Source organism: Lissotriton helveticus, chromosome 10, assembly GCF_964261635.1.
Source record: "Lissotriton helveticus chromosome 10, aLisHel1.1, whole genome shotgun sequence".
NCBI lineage: Eukaryota > Metazoa > Chordata > Amphibia > Caudata > Salamandridae > Lissotriton > Lissotriton helveticus.
In genome coordinates, this window is record NC_136071.1 from 844,323,906 (window position 1) to 844,336,149 (window position 12,244).

Sequence of the window (12,244 nt, forward strand, 5' to 3'; positions counted from 1 at the left end):
TGCTTCATTGTCTATTGTTATCCTACAATTGTATTGCATATGGACCTTGCGCCACTGTAATAATAGGCATGTTTACATCTGATTAATTACTATTGGGAGAAGTCACATGTGATGGACAGGTCCTGCCCCTCAATTAGAGGCAACGATAAGCGTGGGTTTTATATACATATCAACTCCTGCAACGCAGATGCATATAGCGCTATGGTTACTAAGTGGTAATACCTGGAATGATGTACGCAATGACATAGCGATAATTCTTTTTTTGAAGGCTGTGTGACACATACGTATGCTTGATTTGTTTGTCTCAAGAAAATGATAAAAATGCATTAAAGATATTTTTAAAAATGACATAACAGTAGGGGCCAGCAGGCCTTACTCTCACTGGCATAGATAAACAAGTCTTACCAAGCTAAAGAGTCACAAAATACACTACACTGCTACTGCCTCTTTACATGCTCAACCCAGGAAAGGGACTGTAGTCCATTGTCCACGTTTGGTGTGCCCCTCCAGTTCACAGGAAATCTCTGAACCTCAAATTTTCAGGGACAGGCCTGGGGCTCTCTGCACTTGCTCAATTAGCACCAAGGCCAAAGAAAAAGTCAAGATACCAGATTCACATGCAGTCAGGCATTCAAAAAAGGAATACACACTCTACGGTCCCAATAGTCATTATTTTCATAATTGCATTCCTTGTCACTTTGAGCCCTTTGTATAAGTTAAGGCAGAGATTGAAATCTATTCCTTTGTGGCCTCCAACTCAGCTTTCAAAGGAATGCAGAGAGGGAATCTTGTCTCATGAATATTAATGAATCATACTTTCTGCAAATTACTGCAAATAGCAAATATTTTTTCCATCCAGAATAGTACATATGGTGCAATGCCAAAAGTTGTTGGGGTTGCAGAAGCTGTCCAAATAAAAGTGTATGATTCAACCCATCTGTAGTACCTATGACTCAAAGTAACAATGGAAGTATTTGTAATTTATCAATGGGGAGGAGATGACATCTGCTAGGATATCTGTGCTTATTAATCTCCCAGTTTCAGCTTTAGAAAGGGAACAGTGGAAGAATGAATGTCTGTATAACATGATAAGGACTCTGGTATGTTGGAGCTTCCCTATAAACTTAAAGAAAGTGGTCTGCAGTACCTGAACGGTTTGGACGTGGCGAGATCTTGAGTGACGGCAGCAATAGCCCAAATTACTGGTGGTTTCCTTGGGTGAATCAATCGTCGGTGCTGCCAGTACTTTGCACAGAGAATGCCGCTGAGGTTGAGCAAATCCGGAAAGGAGTGAATTGAGGCAGCTGCGTCGGCATGCACAGTAGTCCCGCCCCAGCTTCGGCGTATGGCTTGGAGGAAGGTAGCTGACGCAGGTGCAGGTGTTGGGGAAAAACATGGAGCAGGTATGGAGAAACTAAAGTGGGGCCCTTCTGTGGGTAGTGTTGGATCACCTGGGTACATTAAGCAAACTTCTATCCCCAAGCTATTTGCAGCATCTTCAGGCTCGAGGCAGCAGCTGAGAGAATCAGAGCGGGGAAGCACGCAGGAATCAATGAAACAAGTAGACTCACAGGACAGAGCAGAGGATGGTTTCCCTACAGTGACCGTGAGTACCAGTGCAGGGCTGCAGCAAAGGAATACATTGGCTGTGGACTTGGGGAGCATGTTGAATGTGGAGGGCAACCTAAATGAAAAAGCTGGGGAATTTCTGGTGTTGGAAACAGCAAAGACCCCTAGTATCTTGGATCTGGGGAAAGAGCGGAAAGATGCAGAAATCATAAAGGGGGCAATGAACGGTGACTTCCCCTCCTTGTGATTGAAAACAGAGAAAACAGAAGAGCCTAGGCACAACACGTCATGATGGAAGGGGGGTCCCTTGCTCACAGACAAATCTGACTTATCCAACCTAAGTGATGGGGTAACGGATCAGGAGTCTACCTCAGGTGTTTCAGGATATAGCCTCAGTAGCAGTTTTAGCAAACCTCCCACTCAGAAATGGATGCACCCCCAAAGAGGGAGGGAGAAGGCTAGAGCCTTGGCGAAAGGGCAAGATTCGGATATGACCATTGCTCAGCAGCTAAAATGGGATTAATCTGCTACGCGATTATTGTATTTTGGGAACAATTCAGGGCAGGTGATACGTCTCAAAATGGGACACTGAATGGCTCAGGAGCTGTGAAAAATTGTTCTATTGAGCTTATTTACATCCCTCTGAAATAAATGCTAGGAGAAGCCTGGGAAGAGAACCAGAGGGCTTATTTGGCTACCAAAAAAGTACAGGGGGTAATTCGGAAGATAAATAGGATATGCTCAGAAATGGCTGAGAGCGTTTCTGTGGTGGAAGAATGGACGGTGGCAGTGGAGGCTGATGTAGGAATATTGCTGGAACATCAAGACAAGCATGAATCACAAATGCTTGATGTGCTTTGGAAACTGGAGGACTTTGAGAACTGCCAAAGAAGAAATATCTTACGATTTTTAGGCCTTGTAGAGGATTTGGGAGGGAATGATATCAGGATGTTTATGGTGAGCTTACTCAAGGGGGCCTTCCCCAATCTTTCCAGCTGGGATTGAGACTATGAAGTACAGCGAGTTCATCGATTTCCACTGATGTTGAAGAAAGATCGACAAGCAGAGCATCTGGAGGAACCTAGAGCAATATTGGTGTTCTTTGGCAATTTCCTTCTCCGTCAAACAATATTTGATAAAGCTAGGACTGAGGCAAAACAATCTTATGAAGGAAATACCTTTTTTGTTCAAACACATTTCCGCTACATAAACAGTGAAAAGGAGGTGGCACCTTCGGCAGTTGTTCACACCCTTTCAGGGACTGGGCTATGAGATGTTTTTGATTTATCCAGCTTGCCTCAAGGGCATCGTTAAAGGGAAGGTTCGAAAATTCTAAACAGAAATAATGGTGCAAGATTACCTGAAGGAGATATCTGGGGGATGTGTGGGATTGGAGTTTGGTTAACGAGGATGCTTGAATGGGGGAAGGTCTTTGGCTACAGGTATATCTGAGTATAAGTATGGGAAATGGCTTAAAGAGGTACAAAGTACAGAAAGCTTGACAAGGTGGATATTTTTCCTTGTCCTTTCTTTTGTCTTCCCTTTTTTTTTTTTATCTTTTCACCTTATTAATAATATTATGGTTTTTGTGGGACTGGTTGGAGCTGGGAGAGAGATGCGGGGGCGATGTTGAAGTGGGTGGCATCATCAGGGTCAGGGTTGACCCGCTGCTCGGTGGTGGTTGGGGGTGGTGGGTTGTGTGGAGTGTGTGGGGGTTGGGGATCAGGGGTTGGTATGGAAGGAGGGGGGGCAAGCCAGGCAAACAAAGAGGTTCATTCATTTTTGTGGGAAAATAGAGAAAGAAATATAGATACAGTGTGGTATTTTTTGCATATGCACAAGCGATGAGTAGTTTAAGGATTGACACTGTGAATATTTGTGGTTTGATTGATAGGGTAAAAGGACAAAGGGTTGCCCTTGATCTACAATTTTTAAAGGCAGATATAATATGCATGCAGGAGACCCACATTGGGAATACACAGCAGAGTAATTTGGACTTCATGGGATATCAAGTTATCTGCTGGACCTCTCAAGGGACACGTACACGAGGGGTGGCTATCTTAGCACGGAAAGGTGTATGTAATGTATCCCACTCTAGTGCGCATAAGTATGGTTGATGAGAATTGCAGAATAATGGATCCTTCACCTTGTGTTCGGTGTATGGGTCGTCGGTCGATGATCTGGCATTGTTTGATTGGCTAAACAATGATTTGGCCTTATGGCCACTTCCTCTTATTTTATGTGAGGATCTTAACATCAATCTAGCCAGGGGGATTCTTAAGGCAGGTTTTAAACACTATCAAGGTCGTAAGCCAAAGGTTTGTAGATTTTTTATAAATTTGGGGTTAACCCATGGGCTGGTGGACCTTTGGAGCGAGAAAAGTACCCCGACCCCAGCTCTACATTCTTCTCTGTGCCCCATGTGGTACATGCATGTCTGGATTACTTTTTTTTATATCAGATGGGTGGCTGCAAGATAGCCAGATTACAAAATTCCCAAGGGTAATGTTGGGACATAATCCGTTGATTCTGGAGGTAAAAATGATTTCCCCTCCTCACTCATGGCGGAGCTAGTCATTTGAACGGGCGCTATTGTTAGATGAGGATTAAATACAATTTATGAAAGAATGGATCCTGGTGTTTATGGTATCCTTGAACTCTTGTATCACAATCCGAGGGCTAAAATGTCATTGATAGGGAGCAAAATCAGAATCAATTTGGATACAGCATAGTACAAGACAAGGATGTCCATGCTCCCCATTATTATTTGTAAACTATATTGATCCACTGATTAGGAAAATACCGGATAATTTATGAATTCCACCAGTTTGTTTTCAGGGATGGGAAACACACAATTATTGACATACTATGATGACCTGGCAGTGGTTTCCCTAGACCCAAGGGTTGCATTGAGCTAGATTGAAGAGGAAGCGGATAGATTTGGTAGCTTTTCTGGCTATTTATAAATCAGGACAAGACTCAAATCATTCTTAATAGTAAAAATGAGCTTGAAGTACGGTGGGTGGTCGAATCAGCAGTTTATCTTGGAGTTAATATTACGGCAGAAATTGGGAAAATTAGATAAGTCCATCTGGATCCCCTTATTAAAAAACACCAAGATAGAATGTGGGGGGTGGAATCATTTACAGCTGTCCCTAATAGGGAGGAGTAATATAAAAAGGGTCTTTCTGCCTAAAATCCTACATTTTTCCCAGGCCACCCTCTTGAGGTGGGAAATAAATGGTTCAATGTGCTGGATGGGATGATATTACGCTTCATTTGGGCCTATGCTGGGCCCAGAAGGGCTTTGAAATATATGACCGTCCCAAGAGGGCGAGGAGGTTGGGCAGTCCCTAATTTTAGATTATACTATTCGGCTACAGCACTCCAACAGAAGGATACCCTTCTTCATATGAAAGATAGGGGGCTCTGACGATGAACAATATTCCTACTACATATGAACTGTTTATAGGGGAAGATGACTGGGGATATTTGCTGTGGCAGATGGAATTTGGGTATTTCAAGAGAGTGTGGTTTAAGACCCTTAGGTGTGCATCTGAATATGGTCAGCTGTCTGGAAAAAAGAGGGTTTTAGTCATTTTAACTATTATACACCGCTACTTAAAAATCCCATGAAACCAAGTATTTTCTGGGATGCTCATGTTAGACAATGGGTGGGGCATGTGCCTTTCAGACTTTGTTTTGGGTAACAGTATACATGCCTTTGAGGCTATTAAGAGGAAATATAAGCTCAAGCATAATTTTTTAAAAATATTTACAGATTCAGGATATTTGGGGAAAAAAGGTGGGGGGTTAGTGGGTTTCTCTAAGGTTTGAGCTGTTAAAATGTATTATTCATAGAAAGACTTCATTAGGGTCTCTATATTAAGTACTAAACAGCTTGATGCCTAATGACATTGGCAAACACGTTAGTTAGTGGCATGAGAAGTTGCAGGCAAGTGATAATAATTTGGTTGATCGTTAGAGCTAGCACACTCCATATTATTATCAGCCAATCTACAAGTCCAGCATTTTAAAACTTGATTTAGGCTGTATTTAAATCCTGGGAGAATAGCGCAATGTGGGGGCAGGGGGGTCTGTTGGCACAAAATGTTCACTATGTGAATTCTACAGTGTGGATTTAGTACATGTTGAAGTATCTCCTTTACTTGGGGATCCTAATGAAGTGGTAATTACTTATGCACAGGCATTTTTTGTTTGTGGCAATGACAGTGCTGAGGCTGTGTATAGAAACAGCATGGTTGGCATTTACTCCCCTGGCGTTTCATCAATGGTTGGCACGTTTGTAGCCACGTAGCATATTGAGCCTTGCTTAAGCCTGGTCGCCCCCTCGCTCCTCCTGCTGCCTGCCTCCTTGCCCCTGTGCCCCAGCACTCGCCTAGGGCGACCCAGCCGCCGCTGAGCCGCCTGCCCGCACCAGACTTTCCCGCCGCTGCCTCCCTGCGGCCCCGCCCCCCCGCCAGCCCATTGGGCGACCCGCTCCCGCCACCCAGCTGTCCCTCCCTCCTGGCTACCTTTTTAAGGAGATCTTCTCCCATCCTCGGGAGCGACCACTGAGCCTTGCTTAGGCCTGGTCGTCCCCTCGCTCCTCCTGCTGCCTGCCTCCTTGCTCCTGTGCCCCAGCACTCGCCAGCACTCGCCTAGGGTGACCCAGCCGCCGCTGAGCCGCCCGCCCGCACCAGACTTTCCCGCCGCTGCCTCCCTGCGGCCCCGCCCCCCGCCGGCCCATTGGGCGACACGCTCCCGCCACCCAGCTGACCCTCCCTCCCGGCTACCTTTTTATGTCGCCCGCACGCACACGCAGCGGGCGCGCCGATTGTGCGCCGAAGGTGCGCCAAAGGTAAGCCAGTCTGCACCCGTCCGCGCCTGGCCCGCGCCTAGCGCCAGGACCCCTGGCCCCCGCAGAGGTCAGCCCACCCGCCGGACCTACGCCGCCGCCACACTCAACGCACTCAACACCGGGCGAACCCCCGGATGCTACTGAGCCACCCCGCGACGCACCCACGGACCCTTCTGCTGCCGATCCTGCAACTTCTCCTGCACCGCACCCGCCAAGCCGAACACTAGCAGCAACCACCTGAAGTGCATCCTGCTCAACACCCGCTCCGTCCACAGACATGCCGTAGAACTCTGGAACCTGCTCGACACCACAGCTCCAGACGTCGCCTTCCTCACGGAAACCTGGATGAACGCCTCCTCAGCGCCCGAAATCGCCATCGCCGTTCCGGACGGATACAAGATCACCCGGAGGGACCGCGTCAACCAGACTGGAGGAGGCATCGCCATCGTCCACAAGAACACCATCTGCATCACGACCAACTCCGACGACACCTTCACCGCCACCGAACACCTCCACTTCCAGATACACACCGACCACAAGACCACCCTCAGAGGTACCCTCATCTACAGACCCCCGGGACCACGCACACAATTCAGCGAAGACATCGCCGACTTCATCAGCCCGCACGCCCTCCCCTCCGCTGACTACATCCTCCTCGGGGACCTCAACTCCCACCTGGAGAACAACAACAACCGCAACACCACCACCCTGCTGGACAACCTCGCCAACCTCGGACTCAAGCAACTGGTGACCACCCCCACCCACTACGCTGGCCACACGCTTGACCCCGTCTTCTCCTCCAGCAAGGACATCTCCTTCAGCCACTCCACCGGACTCCACTGGACAGACCACAGCTGCGTCCACTTCAGCTTCAGAAGGACCACGCTCCACCACCACCCGCAACAGGCCCCCCGCAGAAGCTGGAACAATATCACAGCCGACCAGCTTGCCACATCCCTGAGCCAGAACCCCCCCCGCCAGCTCAGCGAACCCCAACCAAGCCGCCAACAACCTCACGAGGTGGATCAGCAACTGCGCAGACGACCTCGCTCCGCTGAAACCCCCCCCCCCGCCAGACCCAGCTACAAGAAAGCATCCTGGTTCACCGACGAACTCAAGAGCTCCAAGAAGAACTGCCGAGCCCTCGAGAAAGCCTGGCGCAGAGACCCTACTACAGACAACATGACCACCCTCAAGCTCGCCACTCTAAAACATCACCAACTGATCCACGCCACCAAGAAAACCGCATTCATGGACCGACTGGACAACAACGCCCACAACAGCAAGGAACTCTTCAACATCGTCAAAGAGCTCTCGAACCCTAGCGCCGGAAACAACGACATCACTCCCTCGCAAGACCTCTGCAACTCGCTCGCCTCGTTCTTCCACAGCAAGATCGCAGACATACACAACAGCTTCAGCACACAGCCGACGCACCCTACGACCGCACCAACTCCCCCCACCACCACCCTCCGCGCCTGGACCCCGATCAACACCGAAGACACCATCCGCACGATGAACTCCATCCACTCCGGATCTCCAACAGACCCCTGCCCTCACCACGTCTTCAACAAGGCCGACTCCGTCATCGCACCCCACCTACGGGACATCATCAACGCCTCCTTCGACACCGCCACCTTCCCAGAGAGCTGGAAGCACGCCAAACTCAGCGCCCTACTGAAGAAACCATCTGCCGACCCCACCGACCTCAAAAACTACCGCCCCATCTCGCTTCTTCCTTTTCCTGCCAAAGTCATCGAGAAGACCATCAACAGACAGCTGGCCGCCTTCCTCGAGACAAATGGATCCCTCGACTACTCGCAGTCCGGCTTCCGGGCCAACCACAGCACCGAGACCGCCCTCATCGCAGCCACCGACGACATCCGAACCCTGCTCGACAACGGAGAAACAGCGGCCCTCATCCTCCTGGACCTCTCCGCGGCGTTCGACACGGTCTGCCACCACACCCTAGTTCAGCGCCTCAACAACATCGGAATCCAGGAGAAGGCACTGGAATGGATCATCTCCTTCCTCGCCGGAAGAACACAGAGAGTCCGCCTCCCCCCCGTTCAGATCAGAGGCCACCGAAGTCATCTGCGGCGTACCACAAGGATCATCACTCAGCCCCACACTGTTCAACATCTACATGAGCCCCCTTGCGGCCATCGCACGCCAGCACAACCTCAACATCATCTCCTATGCCGACGACACCCAGCTGATCCTCTCCCTCACCAACGACCCCGCCACCGCCAGAACCAACCTACACGAAGGGATGAAAGACGTAGCCGAGTGGATGATGAACAGCCGCCTGAAACTGAACTCAGATAAGACGGAAGTCCTCATCCTGGGATCTTCACCCTCCGCCTGGGACGACTCCTGGTGGCCCCCTGCCCTGGGCAGCGCACCCAAACCAACAGACCACGCACGCAACCAGGGCTTCATCCTGGACTCCTCCCTCTCCATGACCAGACAAGTCAACGGCATCTCCTCGTCATGCTTCAACATCCTGCGCATGCTACGTAAGATCTTCCGGTGGATCCCCACCGAAACCAGGAAGACGGTCACCCAGGCCCTCGTCACCAGCCGACTGGACTACGGCAACTCCCTCTACGCCGGAACCACAGCTAAGCTCCAGATATGACTCCAGCGCATTCAGAACGCCTCAGCACGCCTCATCCTGGACGTTCCCCGACACAGCCACATCTCCACACACCTGAGAAACCTGCACTGGCTCCCCGTCAGCAAGAGAATCACGTTCCGACTCCTCACCCACGCACACAAAGCTCTCCACAACCAAGGCCCAAGATACCTCAACGAACGCCTGACCTTCTACACTCCCACCCGCCAGCTTCGATCGACCAGCCACGCCCTCGCCGCCATCCCCCGCATCCGAAGAGCCACAACGGGAGGAAGATCCTTCTCCTACCTGGCGGCCAAGACGTGGAACTCCCTCCCCATCCACCTCCGACTGACCCAAGACCACCTCGCCTTCAGGATGCAACTCAAGACCTGGCTGTTCGAGCAGTAGCAGACCCCCCTCCCCCAAGCGCCTTGAGACCCTCCAGGTGAGTAGCGCGCTATACAAAAATGCTTGTTTGAGTTTGAGTTTGTTTGAAATGGCGGTGTATGCACACAATGACAAAACTTCCTGGAAAGAAGGGCTAAGGGTGTGGGCTCCCATGAGGGATTGGATCTATGCAAGGGGGGAATAACCAGTAAATGTGTCTGTGGGATTTTTATTTAATGCAATATGTATAGTTATAACAATTGTCAAGTATATGAATGACAGGTGAAATATGAATCCCAGGAGGTATCGGATGTTAGTAATGTCAGCAGTGGGATTTTTAAAAATTGGATATAGATTTGAGTTTAGGAAATCACAAATGCAATGCACGAGCTCGCTTTATGTCACAATATGTATAGATTTAATAATCACTATTTGTATGAATTATTTGTGAAATATGTAACTGTATGGATGCTTTTTGTATATTGTACTTTTTATGAACTGTATGCTTGGCTTGAGGGGGGTTAAATGTAATAAAACCTAATAAGTGTTTATAAAAAAGGAAGCATTTAAGATGTATGTGTAGGTGTAGTTGAAGGTTGGGTTCTAATTGGCCAAGATGAATGCTGAGAGAAAACTGGGGGATCTATCAAAAAAAGTATGTTTATAGTTGAGTAAACCTACACGTGTAAAGTTACTCTTACACTTTTGAGTAACTTTAGTACTTTTGGCTATTCATCATTTACGAGTGTGACATTGCTTAAAAGTGTAGACTTACATGTCCACATCCCCTAAAATAGGAGGAAGAGTCAGTAAAATGCCAAAAATGACCATAAGATTACTACAAGTAGTGACGTTATGACCTTATTTGATGTTCCACACACTTTCTGGAGACCTTTGCAATAAGGGTAGAGCTCTCCTGATAGTAAAGTATAGTGAAATTAGCAAAAATGTATTAAAGTTTAAAATATCATTTAAAAATGTTTCATGTTAAATGTTAATGTTGAGTAACTTTATATGTGTTTTCAAATGTAGAGTATTTTTTAATATTACTGCACATTAACTATATTCTAAACTACATTTCTAATAAATGTAAGTACATATATAAAACTAAGGGGTCTATTTCGATGGCGGCACCGCAACGGCAAAAGGGACCCACATTTTTTACATTGCAGCGGGCGGCGCTGTGAGCAGTACCTACTGCAATGTAAACAATGCATGTCGTGCATTTGCATGCACAACATGACAGGCACCACGCGGTGCCTGCCAGCTTGTGCATGCAAATGCAGGGGGGTACCATAGGTACCCACCATGTGCACCCCCCGACTTCCTGGGGGCCCGCAAACACAGACACTAACCCGTTCAAAAATGGCCATTTCCTTCAGTTACAATCTTGTACCTATACACAAAGCAGAAACTGCATGCCTTTCCATGGAAAGGCTGATCTCCGCCATCATCATAATATGGATGGCGGTGTCTTGCAGACACGCCACCATGTTATGCCCCTTCGACCAGCGGAAAAGCAGCGGACAGTCTTTCCGTCCGCCGTGGACCCCCCAGCCATACTAATATGGCGGTGGGTCTTTCTGGTATGGATGGCGGGCAGATCGCCCCCGTCGGCCAGCGGCGGCTACCGCCGGCCCGGCGGGGGCAATCCACCCGCCATACTAATGGGCCCCTAAGTTACATTTTTAATGATTAAAAAAATAATGAAACCCACCTAAAGTTAAATGTTTAGATTTGTTTATCATGTATTAAAGGTTATGCATACTATACTTTAATTGAATTATTGTTTCTAAAAGTTAGTTACATTTATTTGGAAATTAAAAGGTAATTAACATTTTTTAAAATAATATTTATTTATTTACATTTTAAAATATTAAAATAGCTGTATATGTAACTAGAAAAGTTAAATCTTCATTATTTATTAAGGGGCTTTATTTTATTTTTAGATGGTGAAGGACTTACTTCAGCTCTGAGCTGGAGTACATTTACAATTTTTTTGGGTCATTTTTGTTGGTGGTATCTTTAGAAGTGCATAGATAGGGCCTTACTCATTTGTGAATGGGCGCATGGCTAACCCTAAACCACCCCAGGCCTCCCTTAATCCCTCCTTATGCTTCCCAAAGCTCCTCCCATTAAATGATAAATATTCCCCATTTCCATCCTGTTGGAAACCGGCTATTTCTGGTAGGCTAAGGCTTATGCCAAAGCCAGGCAGAAACCACCATTCCAGTCAGGGCAAGGAAGTCACACGCCAAGATAACCCCTGCTCGCCCTCTAGGTAGCATGGCGCGGGCAGTCTAGGCTAAACTCGGAGGCGATGTGTAAAGCATTTGCGTCAGCGCACGACAGCAACAACATTCTAGGCACACCACAAAAGAGACTCCACACAAGGTTATATTAAAATAACTTTTGTATTGTCAAAACATATCAGATAGAAATTACACATGTACCTTGTGCCAACTGGCACGGCAATATTCACAAGGGATTATTTACAAGACAGGGTCACATGGGCCACTGTCTGAATCAACACTTTGCAGATATAGAAATACTTGTCAGAAATTAGAATAAAAGTATATAAACTTCACTGTAACACAAAGTAACAGTTATAGATCACATCCAGTAACTACTGGGAACAGGTAAGTACCACCTACGCAACCCTAAACTCCTTGGGAGACTGTCACGCAGGGGACCAGGACCTTACTAGGACCACCTGTACTAAAAAGAACAACCACCTAAGTATCACACAGCATTTAGGGGTCGAAGAAAGAACACATTACCCATGATGTATGAACCACATTCAGAGG